A 13,892-nucleotide genomic window follows, 5' to 3' on the forward strand; every position below is an offset into this window, starting at 1 on the left:
CGCGGGAAAACCAGTTGACTACATGACTTATTACAGCCAGCAGTGTCCCACCGCTACATCCGGTACATGATAAAAGAACTCCGTTGTCAGGCCACGAGTGGCCTACCGGGACCATCCGACCGCCGTGTCATCCTCAGGGGAGGATGCGGATAGGAGGGGCGTGGGGTCAGCACACCGCTCTCCCGGTTGTTATGATGGTGTTCTTGACCGAAGCCGCTACTATTCGGTCCTCAATTGGCATCACGAGGCTGAGTGCACTTCGAAAAATGGCAACAGTGCATGGCGGCTGGATGGTCACCCATTTAAGTGCCGACCACGCCCGACAGTGCTTCACTTCGGTGACCTCACGGGAACTGGTGTATCCACTGCAGCAAGGCCGTTGCCCATCCGGTACGTAATACACGCGTGAAACTTCTCTTGCGATTTCCTCGGAACTGGCAGAGTACTGCAGCTCACTACTTGCACATTATGTTGTTTTAATGACCTACTAAATGTGTACATAGTTTGAAGTAAATCCGCGATCCCAGTGTCAGTATTCAAAAGGTACAAGTTTCCAGCAAGCAATACGAATTAAATTACTGTGCTTGATTTTTAAATTGTTATAGACTTCTATCTCCACGGTCAAATTGTACTACAAAAACGAATAGGAAAATAAGTTAAACAAGGACACTACCTGCGCGTTCACCTGTGTGGGTTGGGTGATGCAAGCGCTCTAACAATACGGGACGCGGCGTGAGTCAGCGCGTAGCTGTTACATGTGGGAGGCGTCGTAAAGCAATACAAGTGTTCGCCGTGACCTCCACTTCACACCTCCCAGCAAAAGGAAGGGAAACAAGCCACGGGTCACACCTGAGGTCTGCCGCCAGGGCAGGGGACTCGGTAGTTGGTGGTACATTGCGCCAGGAGTACCGTATTCATCTCGTAATCCTAACAGCCACACCTAAAATCCTATTTCGGTTGCCACAATGTACATTACCTGTGCTTGCAGTGGACCGCTATGGAGAGGATTTGAAACTTTCCTTGCAAAAAGGAAGCGGTAAGTTTTTTTTTTTTTTTGGTCATCAGTCTACTGACTCGTTTGATGCGGCCCGCCAAGAATTCCTTTCCTGTGCTAACCTCTTCAGCTCAGAGTAGCACTTGCAACCTACGTCCTCAATTATTTGCTTGACGTATTCCATTCTCTGTCTTCCTCTACAGTTTTTGCCCTCTACAGCTCCCTCTAGTACCACAGAAGTCATTCCCTCATGTCTTAGCAGATGTTCTATCATCCTGTCGCTTCTCCTTATCAGTGTTTTCCACATATTCCTTTCCTCTCCGATTCTGCGTAGAACCTCCTCGTTCCTTACCTTATCAGTCCACCTAATTTTCAACATTCGTCTATAGCACCACATCTCAAATGCTTCGATTCTCTTCTGTTCCGGTTTTCCCACAGTCCATGTTTCACTACCATACAATGCTGTACTCCAGACGTACATCCTCAGAAATTTCTTCCTCAAATTAAGGCGGTAAGTACAGCTCAACAACTGCTGTGAAACCTGAGCAAGAATGTCGACCCCGATAACTTATCAGTCGGCACGAAGTTTAGAGGAAAAGCTTTTCGCTGCTACTCGCGGGAGTGCATAGAATGCAAACTAATTCCAATAAAAGGTAGGATGTCATTAGAGAGAAATGAAAATAACTTGAGTTTTTAAATTACATGAGAAGAGGACATACCTTCGGTGGGAAAGGGTTAAAGTATTAGAAATGCTATGTGTATTGCTACGATTGCCAGTCTCCTTGCCGCTGTTATTTTTTTGTCTTATTTTCATGTTACTCCCACGTACTTACAATGGATTTGGGGACAGTATTGTCTGACCGTCAGGTACCTAAGCAACACAAAGCATTCACTTTGTACCTGCAGATATTAGACAAGTTTTATCGATTAATATACATACATATGTTCATACATGTAATATATGATATAGTAGCCAAATAAAATAATTACAGAAAACAACAGTTGTGGGACTTGCATAAAATATTGCCAATTGTATAAAATTCTACTTCCGGGATATGGCTCTGAGCACTATGGGACTTAACATCTGTGGTCATCAGTCCCCTAGAACTTAGAACTACTTAAACCTAACTAACCTAAGGACATCACACACATCCATGCCCGAGGCAGGATTCGAACACGTGCGACCGTAGCAGTCGCGCGGTTCTGGACTGAGCGCCCAGAACCGCTAGACCACCGCGGCCGGCTCTACTTCCGGGATATCCAAGTGTCTATACATCTCCGACAAACCCATCATTAGAGTATCCAGGATTATAAGGAGCCATTTTACTGGGAGGGTCAATCAAAACTCCGCAATACTTTCTCATGTACAAGTACACTTATCAAAGAGAGGACGTATGGACTAATGATGGAATCCTACTGCTTAGACTCAGTGGAAATGTGTGTGTACACTTCGCCTATATTGCATAAGTTTATGACCTTTCTAGCTACGCATATGTATTTACTTCTCCAGTACAGGGCATTTGAAATTCTCTAACACTGAATATTTGCTTCCTTATAAAGTGTTGGCTTAGTTAGATGAGAGGATAAAGAGTTTTAATCTGTAATGGAGTTACTAGGTGTAGTCACTCACATCAATCAGAATCACCTGTACAACATAGGAGATGGTTGCACACACATTATAGCTTATTCTAAGCAGTAGGATTCCATAATTAGTCCACAGTTCCGCTCTCTGATAAGTGCGGTGATATATAAGAACATGTTGAGGAATTTTAAATGGCACGCCCATTTAGGAACCCTCGTAATTATTCTGTATAGTCCCAGATATGTTTGTTGAAGGTATGTTGACACTTGGACAGCTAATAAAGTGAATTTTATTCCACCGACAATATTTCATGCAAATCCCACAATTATTGTTTTCTGTATTTTATTTCATTACTACGTCACGTTATAAATATGTGTATGTATGTATGTTTGTTTGTTTTTTAATTGATTAATACTTGATCAGTATATGCAGGTACAAAATGAATGTAAAGAGCTCTGTGTTGTGTAGGTAACTGAAGATAAGACAATGTCGTCTCGAAATCCATTACACGTGCAAGACAATAAAATTAAACAAAAAATACAGCTGTAAGGAAACATTCGTAGGAATAAGTAAATAACAGCTGAAAGTTTTATGGTTATCCGGTAGGAAGCTGACCCCACAAAAAATGAATGATGAGACGGTAACACGGTTCTGCAGAAGGAATTTGACACAGTACTGAAAGACGTAAGTTGAAACAAGGCACCTAAGCGGACAACATTCCCCAAGACTTACTGAAATCCTTGGGTGTACTAACCACGAGAAAACTGACCCATCTGCTATGCGGGACACATGGTAAGGCAAAGCTATCATTACCCCGGTATTTGGTTTGAAACCATAATGATACGTGGTATGTTTAACTGGCGTACCCTGGCCCCTATAGAGGGAACTATCACGGTTTAACGTGGACTCAGAACCAGGGTGGACTTCGGCATTTTTCACATTTAAAAATCATTGGAAGCGGTGAAAGAAGCGAAATAATGGCAGAATAAATCACGGCGTCAACCGAGAATTGAATTTTTAGGTGGGCGCTCGGGCCTTAGCCACACTAAAAGGACACATAAAGTGAAATAAACCATACTTCAAGGAACAGAACATTACGTTTTTATTGCACATATCTGGCTACGTTCACTTTGCACGCCCCTTTGTTCAGCATTCCCATTTTTACAGCCAAAGCGCAGGTGATTCTCGAAATCAGTGACGAAAAGGAAGCGTTTTTGGATCCCTTACAGACCACTAACGGTATCGCGAAGGAAGAGTGTCCAGTTGTCATACCACTTTACACACTTCCACACAAAGTATATTAATTTACACTCTGACAGCGAGACTGTTCCAGCATCCAGCATGCGCTTTACAACTGTTGGTATAACAACTGGACATCAAAACTGAGGCAGACAGATGCACACTAACCGAAAAAAGTCGCCCATACTGCCGCATGTCGGCACCCAGCATTATGCTAGGAATAATGATGTAACTTCCTGGAACCATCTGAAGATGAACCTCAAAAGGTTCGAAAACCGGTTCATGGAATAAAACATAGGTATTCAAAAAAGTGACTGGTTGCGGTTTTGTATAACTTATTTAAATTTATACCAGTTTTTAAACTATCTGTTATCTTTCGCTCACCTTGTCAAATGGAATACCGTCTCTTAATGGACGCATGGAAGCGGATGCTGAGACGATGTATTCACAAAAAAGTATTGTTTAAAAACTTGATTCCAAGAGAACTGAGTGAGCAATGGGCAGTGGGGAAGAATCTCTGTTGTCCCTGCCATCATGAATTCCGACACGGAGGGGAAGGTTCATTAGTGTTATTGCCATTGCTTATGTTCCGCTTTTTCGCATACGAGTTCCGCCAGCCACGTAACGCCACACCGATACTACGAAGCGTATATCGGTCCTAGCAGCCGGCCATTTCCTATCAATGAAGAGGATACTGAAGTTCGGAAGCTCGAGTTAGTACTCAAACGTGGTGCTGCTTCAATAGTGACAGAATTTTATACGATAGGAAGAGGATCTGGACACCCTCTATCACTAACACTGCCAAATCGAATAACATACATGTCGACCGCGTGAATATACGGAGTAGGGGCTACGGAAAATTAAGATAAAAGAAGAAGATACAACTGATTTTATGCGAATGTATGTTGCTACCATAGTTACTTCACGAGAGAAATCAAACAGCGAACAGAACAGTGAATTCAAGTCGCTGTACCAAAAAAAAGGCAAAGACGTCAACATGCGTGGAGCGATGTGGCGAAGTGTTGAGCACACTGGAGTCGCATTGAGGAGCAGCGAGTTTCATATTCCCGTCCGACCTGACTTACATTTTTGGTGGTTTGCGTAAACCGTTTAAGGCGAATGCTTGGATGGTACCTTTGGAAAGGATACGACGATCTGCTTTCACGTGCTTTCATATTCGAGCGCTTGCAGCGCCTCCAATGACTAAGTCACTGAACTCCAATCTTCCTTTCTTCTCACGAGTCCACGTAACGGAACGGAAAGGCGACCGATTTCTAAGATGCAGTACAGATTCTACTTATCGATTGCCTTTGGAAGGGTAAAATTATAATTCGCGAATATTATGCACGCCTTTCAGAGCAACTATATTAAAAATAGGTTTCTTTGATAATAGGAAACTGAGTCCTTTGAAGTAAGAATTATTGAAATATTCAACGCTTTCTTTAGATTTTGTAGCCTCTGATTTTCATATATATTCATCTGCAAATAAATTTAACGCTCTGATGTGTTTTGAGTCCAATACTGTGCTTGTGATAGCCACATATATTTTTTTTTATCAGACTTTCCAGAACCGCAGTCATGTGTGGAGTCCCCTCAATGGAAAAACGATTTTGTATAACTTATTTACATTCAATATACAGTCACGGTTCTAAAATATTCGTAATGGATAAGCATAGTGGCATAAATTTAACTATTAGACCGAACAAATTGACGTTGGATACAGGTTATTGTGTGTGTTTGCTTACACAAAAAACTCCGTAATTCCTAAATTTCGGTCATTATTGCCTGTGTTGTCGTCATGATTGTACTACTTTCGAAAAAAAAGGAAACAAAACGTCTTCAGTCACTAACGGTGATTGTTATTTCAATACAGGTTGCATTTCGAGAACTTGGGACACAGTTGCTTCATCATTTTACGTCACTTTTATTTAAACAGTTTATTACTTATCCTGTTACGACTACATAAGTATACAACACAGTGTATCACCTTGTAATATACCTATGTAGTCGTAATACAAACAGTAATAACGTATTTACAGAAAATGCGTAAATTGATCAAGTATGCCATTTTCCTTGACTTCCGGAAGGCGTTCGATACAGTTCCGCACTGTCGCCTGATAAACAAAGTAAGGGCCCACGGTTTATCAGACCAGCTGTGTGACTGGACTGAGTAGTTTTTAGCAAACAGAACACAGCATGATGTTCTCAATGGAGAGACGTCTACAGACGTTAAAGTAACCTCCGGCGTGCAACAGGGGAGTGTTACGGGACCATTGCTTTTCACAATATATATATAAATGACCTAGTAGATAGTGTCGGAAGTTCCATGAGGCTTTTCGTGGATGATGCTGTAGTATACGGAGAAGTTGCAGCATTAGAAAATTGCACCGAAATGCAGGAAGATCTGCAGCGGATAGGCACTTGGTGCAGGGAGTGGCAACTGACCCTTAACATAGACAAATGTAATGTATTGCGAATACATAGAAAGAAGGATCCTTTATTGTATGATTATATGATAGCGGAACAAACACTGGTAGCAGTTACTTCTGTAAAATATCTGGGAGTATACGTACGGAACGATCTTAAGTCGAATTATCACATAAAATTAATTGTTGGTAAGGCGGGTGCCAGGTTGAGATTAATTGGGAGAGTCCTTAGAAAATGTAGGCCATCAACAAAGGAGGTGGCTTACAAAAGATTCGTTCGACCTATACTCGACTATTGCTCATCAGTGTGGGATCCGTACCAGGTCGGGTTGACACAGGAGATAGAGAAGATCCAAAGAAGAGCGGCGCGTTTCGTCACAGGGTTATTTGGTAAGCGTGATGGCGTTACGGAGATGTTTAGCAAACTCAAGTGGCAGACTCTGCAAGAGAGGCGCTCTGCATCGCGGTGTAGCTTGCTCGCCAGGTTTCGAGAGGGTGCGTTTCTGGATGAGGTATCGAATATATTGCTTCCCCCTACTTATACCTCCCGAGGAGATCACGAATGTAAAATTTGAGAGATTCGAGCGCGCACGGAGGCTTTCCGGCCGTCGTTCTTCCTGCGATCCATACGCGACTGGAACAGGAAAGGGAAGTAATGACAGTGGCACGTAAAGTGGCCTCCGCCACTCACCTTTGGGTGGCTTGAGGATTATAAATGTAGATGTATCCGAAGATGAGCGCCTAGGGCATCGTGTGTTGAAACGAAAATCACCGTTACTGACTGAAGGCGGTTTGTTTTCTTTTTTACGATAAGAAAATTAATTGACATTGCCGCCATTTACATGTGAGGCGGATAACTTCCCCCCTTTGTCCGAGACTGTGTCAACAGTTTGCTTTGTAGAAAGGCGGTGAAAATAGGCCATAGGTTGACGACATTATCTGATGCAATGCCCAAGTTGTCCTGAGCCTCAATTACGTAGTTTGAAAGTTTACCGTCTTACCTCCTTGCCTAGGGTCGCCAGATGAAAGTTGATGTCGTCAAGACCTGAATCAAAATTGCGCAACGGATAACTGGGGAGGGGAGCTTGAGAGCGCTACCTAGACAGCGTGTCCTTTCTGGAGAGCTCACACGCTGTAGTCTATAGCTTTTATTTTAAATAAATTCCTTTAACTTGACTTCTTTGTGATTTTTAAGGTGATGACAGTTGATTTCCTATTTATTTTAAACATTATCACTCCACTTTACAGCGATAGCAGCAATTGTTCCAGTTTACAGATATTACAGTTTTACAACTTATAGCTCGGGTATATTATATACTAATCTGCACGCACATTTCTACGGGTAAGACGGAACTGCGTTGGCCAAATGTATACCGCCAAAGTCTCCCAATATTTTACATAGGACATTCACTATGTGAGGAGGATAACGGGCAAACTGGGGACCAGATACTTCAACACAGAGGGTCAAATTTCCGGAATTAAACGAGCACATTCATTACCTTACACAATCCGAAGCTGGAAATAAAAGAATTAGTACAAATATTCAAATACCTCTCTTCCATGCGTGAACATTGAGACAGACGCACTGAGGGCACGTCTGCTCACTTACCCGTCTTCTGTAACACCCCTAGAATATGGCGGGCACCCGGAGGTCTTCCTGGGCCCGGGTGGAGGTGGTTGTCCAACCACTTGGCCGTGACCAACCTCTCCACCCCAAATCTTGTGACACTGGAACGTCTTTGACTTTTACCTGCCTGTGCTGTCTCTCTGATCCCCTACCCAGGAGTAAGGTTGGCACTACTATACTACAGAACTACTTCCCAACAAAGATTTGGCCACGCTTTACGGAAAGGTGTGAGGAGGATTAGGAAAGTTCACGTGCAGACTCACATCCACGTACAAGAAATGCATAATACACGACACGTATAAATACGTATTATGAAGCCTGACACATTTGTTTCCACCCGTCCACATGGGTTCTGTTGCACCCGCGGCCGGCCGCGTCGTGTAATAAAATTGGCTGCGGAGTCGCCTCTGTTTCTATTTCGCGGTGCGAGCGAGCAGCGAAACCTGCTGCTTATAGAGCGGAAACTGCTGTACCGTTTCAAGTTATGTTGAAAAACATTGAAACAGCAGACGTAAACATTGGTGCAAAACGGTTGCTATAAAACTAAACAAGAGGGCCCAGAGTCCCCGTTGTACCACTGGCCAAAGGCGGGCCGGCGGACAAAGGACGACCACTGCAGCTCCCCGGGGCAGCCACAGGACGCGGCTGAGGCCGCTGGACGGGCCGCGCTACGGGCTGCTGGCGCCGCCCACGGGCCCAGCTCGTCTTCCTGCTCCGGGCCCCACCTCTGTGACGTCAGCCGCCCACGCCGGGCTATATCCGTCCTCCAGGTCCGCCCGGCCGGGCCGGACTGGACCGGTACCGCCGCCGCTGGACTCCTCAGCGCTCGCTGGACACCGCTCTGTACCGCCCTCCGGTGCCCGTGCCGATGTGAGTCGAAAATTCGTCACTCTCCTCGCAGCACTGGACTGAGGTGACAAAACTTATATAGAGTAGCGACAACCACATGTACAGATGACGGTTGTACCGCGTACACAAGATGCAAAAGGGCAGTTCATTGGTTCAAATGGCTCTGACAAGGGAACCTCCCCATCGCACCCCCCTTACATTTAGTTATAAGTTGGCACAGTGGACAGGCCTTGAAAAACTGAACACTGATCAATCGAGAAAACAGAAAGAAGTTGTGTGGAACTATGAAAAAAGTAAGCAAAATATATAAACTGAGTAGTTGATGCGCAAGATAATTAACATCAAGGACCCTGTGAGCTCAGGAGCGCCGTGGTCCCGTGGTTAGCGTGAGCAACTGCGGAAAGAGAGGTCCCTGGTTCAAATATTCCCTCGAGCGAAAAGTTTAATTTTTTATTTTCAGTTTATGTGACAAAGTCTTGTGTTTTCATCACTTTGTTGGGAGTGATTATCACATGCACAAGAAAACCTAAATCGGGCAAGATAGAAAAATCTTTTTACCCATTGGCTAAGTGTACAAGTTAGGTGGGTCAACAACATATTCCTGTCATGCGACGCACATGCCGTCACCAGTGTCGTATAGAATATATCAGACGTGTTTTCCTGTGGAGAAATCGGTTGACCTATGATCTTGCGATCAAATGTTTTTCGGTTCCCATTGGAGAGGCACGCCCTTTCGTTTACTAATCGCACGGTTTTGCGGTGCGGTCGCAAAACACAGACACTAAACTTATAACTGTGAACAGAGACGTCAATGAACGAACGGACAGATCATAACTTTGCGAAAATAAAGTAAACTTTTCACTCGAGGGAAGACTTGAACCAAGGACCTGTCATTCCACAGCTGCTCACGCTAACCACGGGACCACGGCACTCCCGAGCTCACACTATCCTTCATGTTCCCTATCTTGCACGTAGACTACTCAGTTTGTATATTTTGCTTATTTTTTCATAGTTCCACACAACTTCTTCCTGTTTTCTCGATTGATCTGTTTTCAGTTTTTCAAGGCCTATCCACTGTGCCAACTTATAACTAAATCTGAGGGGGGTGCGATGGGGAGGTTCCCTTGTGAGCACTATGGGACTTAACATCTGAGGCCATCAGTCCCCTAGAACTTAGCACTACTTAAACCTAACTAACCTAAGGACGTCACACACATCCATGCCCCAGCCAGGATTCGAACCTGCGACCGTAGCGGTCACGCGGTTTCAGACTGAAGCGCCTAGAACAGCACGGCCACACCGGCCGGCAGTTCATTGGTTGAGCTGTCATTTGTACTCCGGTGATTCGTGTGAAGAGATTTCCGACTTGATTACGACAGCACGGCGTAAATTAACAGATTTTGAACGCGCAATGTTAGTTGGAGTAAGATGCACGCGACATTCTATTTCGGAAATCTTTGGGGAATTCAGTATTCCACAGAGTCAAGAGTGTGCCGAGAATACCAAATTTCAGACATTGCCTCTCACGACGGACAACGCAGCGGCGTTTGCGGAGAGTTGTCAGTGCTAACAGACCAGCAACACTGCAGGACGTAACCGCTGAAATCAACGTGGGACGTACGAAGAATGTATCCGTTAGAACAGTCCGGTGAAATTTGGCGTTAATGGCCTGTGGGTCTAACCGACCGACGTGAGTGCCTTTGCTAACAGCACGACATCCCCCGCAGCGCCTCCCCTGGGGCTGTGACAACAGCGGTCGGATCCTAGACGACTGGTACACCGTGGCCTGGTCAGGTAAGTCCCGATTTCAGCTGCTAAGAGCTGATGGTAGGGCTCAAGCGTGGCGCAGACCCCACGAAACCATGGACGCAAGTTGCCGACAAGGCACTGTGCGAGCAATGTTGAATTCCATAATACTGTGGGCCGCATTTGCATGGAACGGACTGATTCCTATCGTCGGACACCATTTTCAGCCATTTACGGACTTCATTTTCCCAGATATGTCACTGGGTCACTACTGTTGGTGATTGGTTTCAAGAACTTTCTACACATTTCGAGAGAGTCATTCAGTGACACAGATCGCGCCTGACATGAATCCCATAGAATATTTATGGGACATAATCTACGGGTCAGTTCGTGCAGAAAATCCTGCACCGGCAGCAATTCCGCAATTTTTTTTTTTTTTTTTTTTTTAGTCATCAGTCTTCTGACTGGTCTGATGCGGCGCGCCACAAATTCTTGTCCTGTGTCAACCCCTTCATCCGGGAGTAGCACTTGCGACGCACGTCCTCAATTATTTGCTGGATGTATTCAAACCTCTGTCTCCCTCTACAATTTTTGCCCTCTACAATTTCCTCTAGTACCGTGGAAGTCATTCCCTCATGTCTTAACTTACGTCCTATCATCCTGTCCCTTCTCCTTATCAGTATTTTCCACATGTTCCTTTCCTTTCCTTTCCGATTCTGCACAGAATCTCCTCATTCCTTGCCTTATCAGTCCACCTAATCCTCAACATTCGTCTGTAGCACCACATCTCAAATGCTTCGATTCTCTTCTGTTCCGATTTTCCCACAGTCTATGTTTCACTACCATACAATGCTACACTCCAGACATACATTCTCATAAATTTCTTCCTCAAATTAAGGCCGATAGATATTAGTAGACTTCTCTTGGCCAGGAATGTCCTCTTTGCCATTTCTAGTCTGCGTTTGATGTCCTCCTTGTTCCGTCCGTCACTCGCAATTTTACTGCCTACGTAGCAGAATTCCTTAACTTCATGTACTTCGTGCCCATCAATCCCGTTGTTAAGTTTCTCGCAGTTCTCATTTCTGCTACTTCTCATCACTTTCGTCTTTCTTCGATTTACTCCCAATCCATATTCTGTACTCATTCGACTATTCATTCCATTAAGCAGATCACGTAATTATTCTTCACTTTCACTCAAGATAGCAATGTCATCAGCGAAACGTATCATCGATATCCTTTTACATTGAATGTTAATTCCATTCCTGAACCTTTCTTTTATTTCCATCATTGCTTCTTCGATGTACAAATTGAAAAGTATGGGCGAAAAACTACATCCGTGTCTTATACAATTTTTAATCCGAGCGCTTCGTTCTTGGCGGTCCAGTCTTATTATTCCCCTTGGCTCTCATACATTTTGTATATCACCCGTCTCTCCCTATAGCTTACAGCTATTCTTAGAATTTCGAACATCTTACACCATTTTACATTGTCGAACGGTTTCTCTAGGTTGATGAAGCCTAAGAACGTGTCTTTCGCGATAATGGACGGCTGTATAAGGAGCCTAGGTCAGTTTTTCCCAAGGGGACTTGCAACGATTTGTTGAATGCATGCCATTTCGAGCTCATGCGCTACGCCGTGCAAAAGGAGGTCCAGCTCGATATCTTTCTTTCCAAGCATTAATCCCCACTTACGGGATCTGCTGTTTTGCTACATCTCCTCCATTTCACCCTGTCGTCGACATCTTCTGGTCTTAACCCAAGAACGTGCATGTCTCCCCTGACGTTGTCAGTCCATCTCTTTGCCGGTCTTCCCGGTGATCTTGTACCTCCTGGGTTGGTGTGGGGCGCTGTCTTTGCGTCTGAGTTGTTCTGCTTTCTCATGACGTGGCCGTACCAGCGGAGGCGGGCTTCCCTCACTTTGTCGGTGATCGGCGCGACACCAAACCTTTGCAGGACGTCTGTATTTTTTACGTGATCTTATCGTGTCAGCCCCATGGACCATCGAAGCATCTTCATCTCCATGGTGTGTAACATTTGCTCCTGTTCTTTCGTCATAGAGCGACACTCAGTCCCATTGTAACCTCCCCAGAGAAATTTGAAAGACAATAATTAAATGTTAACGAGAATAGAACCTAGTGTAACCTCCCAGCAAATAAAATAATTTATTGACAATGACAATTAAATGAGAAATAGCAATCTCAGCCAAATGTAAGCTGCCCACAAAAGTGTAAGACAATTCAATGATAATGAAATCTCAGTGACAATGAAAACGCAAATAGACCGAAATGTCGATCTTAGGCCCTGTTCTTACCTCAGTAAAATTGCATCTGCTCTTATTTTTCGCCATAGCTTGGAGGAAATGCATCGCAAAAATTCTTTGAATTTAAGTAAATTTTTTTTAAGGAAATGCATGGGAAATTTTCTTTCAATAAAATGTTTGTTTTATTAAAATGCTTGGTTTGAAAACAAAATTATTATTGGGGCGATTCTTGAACAAATTAATTACACTTAAGATGCATTACATTATCAGATGAGCGCAATGCTGCTTCATTACCTTATTTAAAAAATATACCTCGTGCCGAATCTTGACCAGAGACCCATGTCGACGCCCGCCGACTCCTCACACACAACAACGACCGACTACAACTCGCAACTCAACTGAACTCTCGCGCGGTCAAGCGCAGACTAGCAACGATAAACAACTCTCTGGTCAGAGATTCTGTCATGCCTCGCCATCGCTGCTACTGACATACGTGTTTCACCATACATTGCTGCTGGGCGTACCATGGTCTTATATACTTTTGCCTTTAGATACTAAGGGCATCTTTTTTTAGCAGAGGACTCCATTGACCTGTCTCCACTTGAGCCAAGCTGCATTCACCCTCATCCGAGTACCAAGAGTTGTGTCGCAGTCTGAGGTGACGACAGACCCCATGTACCTAAAATGCATGGTCTTCTGCTCATCTTCTTTGCCGATACTTATGGTGCCTCTGGTTTGGGAGCCGCATTCTAGGTACTCTGTCTTCTGGACATTGAGGTGCATTCCATTTTCAATCAGTCTGTCCTTCCACGTTTCAACCTGGTGCTGGAGTTCAGGGCGGGCTCTGTATGTAAGCTGTTGCCATAGACATTCAAAGGATTAATATCAATGGTGAAAGGACACAACCCTGACGAACACCCACAGTGGTATCGAAGGGCGGAGAAATTCCAGCAGGACTCCGAACAACATTAATGGAATTACGGTACAAAATTTGCACCTAGCTTACATACTCTTCAGGGACGCCATGGCAGCGAAGAACTCGCCAAATAAGATCGTGTGGGATACGATCGAAAGCCTTTTCTAGGTTTAGAAATGCCGTGTGTACACTCTTCTGTCTGTCTCTGTGTTTTTCCATCAAAAGTCGCGTGGCATGTATAGCATCGATGATGC

Source organism: Schistocerca serialis, chromosome 4 (genome assembly GCF_023864345.2).
Source record: "Schistocerca serialis cubense isolate TAMUIC-IGC-003099 chromosome 4, iqSchSeri2.2, whole genome shotgun sequence".
NCBI lineage: Eukaryota > Metazoa > Arthropoda > Insecta > Orthoptera > Acrididae > Schistocerca > Schistocerca serialis.